Source organism: Paroedura picta, chromosome 7 (assembly GCF_049243985.1).
Source record: "Paroedura picta isolate Pp20150507F chromosome 7, Ppicta_v3.0, whole genome shotgun sequence".
In the NCBI taxonomy this organism is placed as follows: domain Eukaryota; kingdom Metazoa; phylum Chordata; class Lepidosauria; order Squamata; family Gekkonidae; genus Paroedura; species Paroedura picta.
Window position 1 is genome coordinate 51,028,490 of NC_135375.1, and position 6,000 is coordinate 51,034,489.

The 6,000-nt window shown below is 43.7% G+C and overlaps 1 protein-coding gene across 5 annotated transcripts in view; it reads right to left on the reverse strand.

The window, feature by feature from the left end:
• MCC (MCC regulator of Wnt signaling pathway) overlaps nucleotides 1-6,000 on the reverse strand; it is a 204,752-nt gene that overhangs the window by 61,456 nt on the left and 137,296 nt on the right. The window lies entirely within an intron of this gene.

Here is a 6,000-nt window from a genome sequence, read left to right on the forward strand (position 1 = left end):
AGATGCCAAAACCTTTCCCTGGTACTGGACCCTGCCAACTGGCAATCTTTCAAAGCCGCATAAGCCTGTGCCCATCATCACATTCTGTGGTGGTGAGTTCCACAAGTTAATGATACACTGCATAAAGTCATATCAGTTCCACCAGTTAACTATGCTTTGTATGTAGGCTTTGTTTTGTCTATCCTGAAATAACTGGCCATCAACCTCATTTCATGTCCCCTAATTCCAGTATATGGGAAGAAGGAGAAAATGGCTCTCTAGGCACTATTTATTTATTTGTTTGTATATTTATTATATTTATATACCACCCTCCCCAGAGGCTCAGGGCAGTTTACATAAAACATAGAAGACAATACAAGGAACTTAGTTTTCCATAACATATAGATAACCATAACATTAACACTAATAATTGTAACAATAGTATTTATAACAGTACAAACAGGTCCAGGGGCAGATGGATTTCTGGGAGGGAGGGAGCAGGGCCCTTGCAGATGCTGTTGGTTACGCCTGGTCTCAACCAAATGCTTGGCGGAAGAGCTCCCTTTTGCAGGCCCTGCTAAACTGTTTCAGCTCTGTCTGGCCCCTGATCTCCTCCAGGAGCTCATTCTACCAGGTGGGGGGCAGGATAGAGAATGCTCTTCCCTGGTCGATGCCAGGTGGGCTTCCTTAATCATAGAATCATAGAATCATAGAGTTGGAAGGGGCCATACAGGCCATCTAGTCCAACCCCCTGCTCAACGCAGGATCAGCCCTAAGCATCCTAAAGCATCCAAGAAAAGTGTGTATCCAACCTTTGCTTGAAGACTGCCAGTGAGGGGGAGCTCACCACCTCCTTAGGCAGCCTATTCCACTGATGAACTGCTCTGACTGTGAAAATTTTTTCCTGATATCTAGCCTATATCGTTGTACTTGTAGTTTAAACCCATTACTGCGTGTCCTTTCCTCTGCAGCCAATGGGAACAGCATCCTGCCCTCCTCCAAATGACAACCTTTCAAATACCTAAAGAGGGCTATCATGTCCCCTCTCAACCTCCTTTTCTCCAGGCTGAACATTCCCAAGTCCATCAACCTATCTTCATAGGGCTTGGTCCCTTGGCCCCAGATCATCCTGGTCGCTCTCCTCTGTACCCTTTCAATTTTATCTATGCCCTTCTTGAAGTGAGGCCTCCAGAACTGCACACAGTACTCCAGGTGTGGTCTGCCCAGTGCCGTATATAATGGGACTATGACATCTTGTGATTTTGATGTGATCCCCCTGTTGATACAGCCCAAAATAGCATTTGCTTTTTACCGCTGCATCACACTGCCTGCTCATGTTTAGTTTACAATCCACAAGTACCCCAAGGTCTCGTTCACACACAGTGTTACCTAGAAACGTATCCCCCATCCAATAGGCATGCTTTTCATTTTTCTGACCCAGATGCAGAACTTTACACTTATCTTTATTAAATTTCATCTTGTTTTCATTTGCCCATTTTTCCATTGTGTTCAGATCTCATTGAACTCTGTCTCTATCTTCTGGAGTATTTGCCAGTCTTCCCAATTTGGTGTCATCTGCAAACTTGATGAGTAGATCCTCCACCCCCTCATCTAGATCATTAATAAATATGTTAAAAAGAACCAGACCGAGCACCGAGCCCTGAGGTATCCCGCTACTCACCTCTCTCCAGTCTGATGAAACACTATTGACAAGTGCGGTTCTCTAACCAATTCCCTATCCGCCTAACTATCTGAAAATCCACATTACAGTCCTTCAATTTATCCACCAGAATTGCAGTTCTTCAATTTATCCATCAGAATTGCAGTCCTTCAATTTATCCATCAGAAGGATTCCTTAAGGCCAGGAATCATTAGCCAGTTGGTGGTGATGGAGCATAGAGCTCTTTGAGGGGCATAGGCAGAGAGGTGGGTCCCTCAGGTACACTGGGCCCTGACCATGTATGGCCTTAAAAGTAATTACCAGAACCTTTAGCCTGATCCGGAATTCAACTGGCAAGCACTGTAGTTGATGGAGAATGGGCCGGATGTGGGGCCTTCATGGGGTTGTTGTAAGGATCCTGGACCAGCTGTAGTTTCCGGATCAAGGCTAAGGGCAGGCCTGCATAGAGAGAGTTACAGAAATCCACTCTAGAGGTGACTGTCACATGGATCACCGTGGCTACGTGTTCTGGGGCCAGGTAGGGCTCTAGTAGCTGGGCTTCTTGGAGATGATAAAATGCCAGCCATGCTACCTTTGCGACCTGGGGTTCCATTGTGAGGGAAGCATCAAGAATCATGCCCAAATTCCTGGCGAAGTGAGCTGTTAAGAGCTGCACACCATCCAGGGTGGGCAGACGCACTTCCTCACATGGACCCTTCCTACCCAGACATAGGACCTCTGTCTTTGAAGGATTGAGCTTCAGACAACTCTGCTTGAGCCATCTAGTCACTGCTTCCAGGCAGCTGGCTAATGCTTCTGGGGAAGAGTCAGGGTGGCCATCCATCAGGAGGAAGAGCTGGAAGTCATCTGCGTATTGATGACAACCCCGCCCAAACTTCCATACCAGTTGTGCAAGAGGGCACATGAAGATGTTGAATAAAATAGGAGTGAGGATCGCACCTTGTGGGACTCCACAAGTAAGTTATCGGTGGTTTGATGTTTTCTCGCCTATTGCAACCCTGTGTCCACGACCCCAGAAGGAGGAGATTAATTATTGAAGGGCTGTTCCTTGTATTCCAGCATCAATGAGGCAGCAAGCTAGAAGCTCATGGTTGACTGTGTCAAATGCTGCTGAGAGGTAATATCAGAAGTGCAGACCCGCCTCGGTCCAACTGGCAATGGAGGTAATCTGTCAGGGCAACTAGCGCTGTTTCTACTTCATGGCCAGGCCGGGAACCTGACTGAGATGGGTCTAGGACTGAAGCTTCTTCCAGGAATGCTATTAATTGGTTTGCGACAGCCCTTTCTGTCATCTTCTCCAGAAATGCTAGGTGCAAGACGGGTTGGTAGTTATCAGGCTCTCGCGGGTCTGTTTTTTTCAGCAGCGGATGTACCACTGCCTCTTTCAATCCCTCCGGGAATTCTCCCGTTATGAGAGATAGGTTGATTATCTCCCGGGAGCTCTTTATCCTTATATCAGATGTTTTTAAGAGGCACGATGGGCAGGGACTAGTGGGCATTTAGTTTGCCTCGCTGTTGCTAGCTTTCTGTCCACTTCCGTCAGTCATATGAAGTCAGTCAGTTTTTTCTCCAAAGATAGCCATCTTCATATCGTGCCTATCTTCATACCGTGCCTAATTTTATAAATATAAATCATATCTCCTCTCAATTATCTTTTTTTCTAAACTGAAAAACCCTAATTGACTTCTCTAGTCTTTTCTCAGAATGATAAAGATTTAACCTCTTGATCATTTCCATTGCCATTTGGCATCTGTAAAATCCTTTTTGAGATGGCACAATCAGAGTATTCTGAAATGAAAACTTGCATCAATCTGTAAAAGGATATTATGGTATTAGCGATATTCCAGTTTCTTTGCTAGTATTCTGTAGCACAGAATTTGGTTTTCCTGCTGCTGTCACACATTAAGCAGACACGTTTTTCATTGAGCATCCACCACAATCTCAAGATTTCTTTCCTCACTCATTCAATTTGAAAACATACTCCTGAAGCTCTTTACAATTCACTTTGGCTTTCACCATCCTGAATAATTTGGTATCATGCATCAGCTAAGCCATTCCAAATAATTTATAAACAAATGAAATGGCACTGATACTGCTCCTTGAGGAACTCCACATCTTAGTTTTCTTCCTTGTGAGAATAATCTTTGTTTCCTGTCATTCAATCAGTTATTATTCAACAAGATAACCAGCTCTCTTGTTTATTTTGTTTGCAGCTCATCTTTCTCACTGAGGTTCAAGGCGCATAACTATCTTACCTCATAACTGTTAAGCTTACCAGAGAACCTTTTGTGAAGGACAAAGTCAAAAACTTTGCTGGAGATGCAAGAATATATTTTCTCTTGATTACTTGTTATGTTTGTTAACCTTCAAAGAACTCCCATTTGAACACATGAAGATGACACTTATCCATCTAGCCAAATATGACTCCTCTGACTGGCAGCAGTTCTCAAAGGTCTAAAGCAGATGAAGTCTTTCCCTTAACCCATCTGAGATCCACCCACCAAAGCCTAAAAATCAATGTCACAGATGTGCTGTTTGATACAACAAAATGCTGAATTTTCATCCAAATTTTGTAATTCATCCAGTGCAAACAGTCAAATCCAGTATTTACTGATTGTCAGCCATGTTTGTGTGGTTAATCGAGGGAGCCCTGCCTCAAGAGTCAGCTACACATCTGGGGACTCCAAGAAGGCATTGAAGAAACAAAGTCTGTACTGGCTCCAACCTGGCAATACAACCAGGGCCCCAAATACCCTGCTTCCCCGAAAATAAGACCTACTCCAAAAGTAAGACCTAGCGGTATTTTTTCATGCACCGCTAGTATAAGCCCTCCCCTGAAAATAAGACCTACCTATAATTGGTCTTTAGAGCCAGGGCTGACCTTAGGGGTGTTCTTGTAGGGGTGTTCGCGATCATACAGGGCACCAGGCCAGCTGACATTCAATTCTGCGGCATATGAGTACACTGTGCTGCTGAGCTGCTCATCTCCCCGCCAGCAGCGATACACACTGCAGAGCCCTGCCCCTGCTCACTCAGCCTCTGTCTGCTCTGCCTACAATCCCAGAATCTCCCAGCTTGACAGAAGCTGTACCCTACACTTAAGGTACAATTTAACAGGGTTCTGGGGGGGGGGGGGGGACTGGAATAAATGTAACGTTTTTTTGGACGTCAATAAATATAAGACCTACCTGAAAATAAGCCGTAGTGCACTTTTTAACCTAAAATTAATATAAGACACTGTCTTATTTTCGGGGAAACACAGAAAATATATCATAACATAACATGACCAAATTTGTCAATTTCGCCATCACAACAAGTGCTTTTATTTTTCCCACCCATGTGTCCATATGCAGGGCTTCTTGCCTAGCTATTTTAGCCCTTGATGTTTTACTTCCTGTCACAGTAGAAAAGCATATCTGAATTTACTACCATTTCATGACAGGTGAGTGTAGTTCGCTATATCAATGAGGTTGCTGCATTAGTGTAATGTGTAGGGATGTGTCTTCAGTTTATGATGAATTTGCATGACATGTAAACAACATAAAAGGAATTTTTAAAAAATGAAAGCGTATGTATAGCAGAAAATGAATAACAAAAAATTGAGGAAAGAAAGTGAATGGCAAAGTATAGAAAATAGACAGTTTGCAATGTAATATTGGGTTATGATGCTCATATCTGTTTGTAGAACAAATGCAACAATCATAAAAGGAAAGTAAACCTTCCCAGTGTTGTTTTGCAGTCCTGCTTGTTATGGGCTGTAATCTCCACTTGTGCTATGGAAGCTTGCTGGGTGATCTTGGGCCAGTCATATGTTCTTGCCCTAACCTACCTCACAGGATTGTTCTATGGATAAAATGGAGGTGAAAAGAATAATATGTTGCTCCTATGGAGCCTCACTGTGCAGAAACTGGGGCCTAAGAATATCAATGAAGTAAATAAATACCAATCTACCCAAAGGTGGGTGGGAAGGAGAAAAATAATTAGTGAAAGTTAAGATTATGGGGTTTGCCAGGAACAGATAACGTAAAAACCGTGTGAGAAAGGGATACATAGGAAAGGGAATTGGCCTCAGCAAGCCCTCACAGGTTCCCTAACACCTAACTGTGCCCACAACATGCAAATCTGCCTGGCCCAGTGGCTGCACTGTGCAAATTGGCCATAGTTTTCTCACATAGAGGCTGCCATGGGGAGAGAAGAAAGAAACACTGAAAGCCATTATGGTGTAGTGGTTAAATTATTAGAACAGAACCATGGAGACCAAGGTTCAGATCTCCACTCTGACAAAGAAGTTTGTTGTATGACCTTGGGTCAGTCACTCTCTCAGCATAATATATCTCACA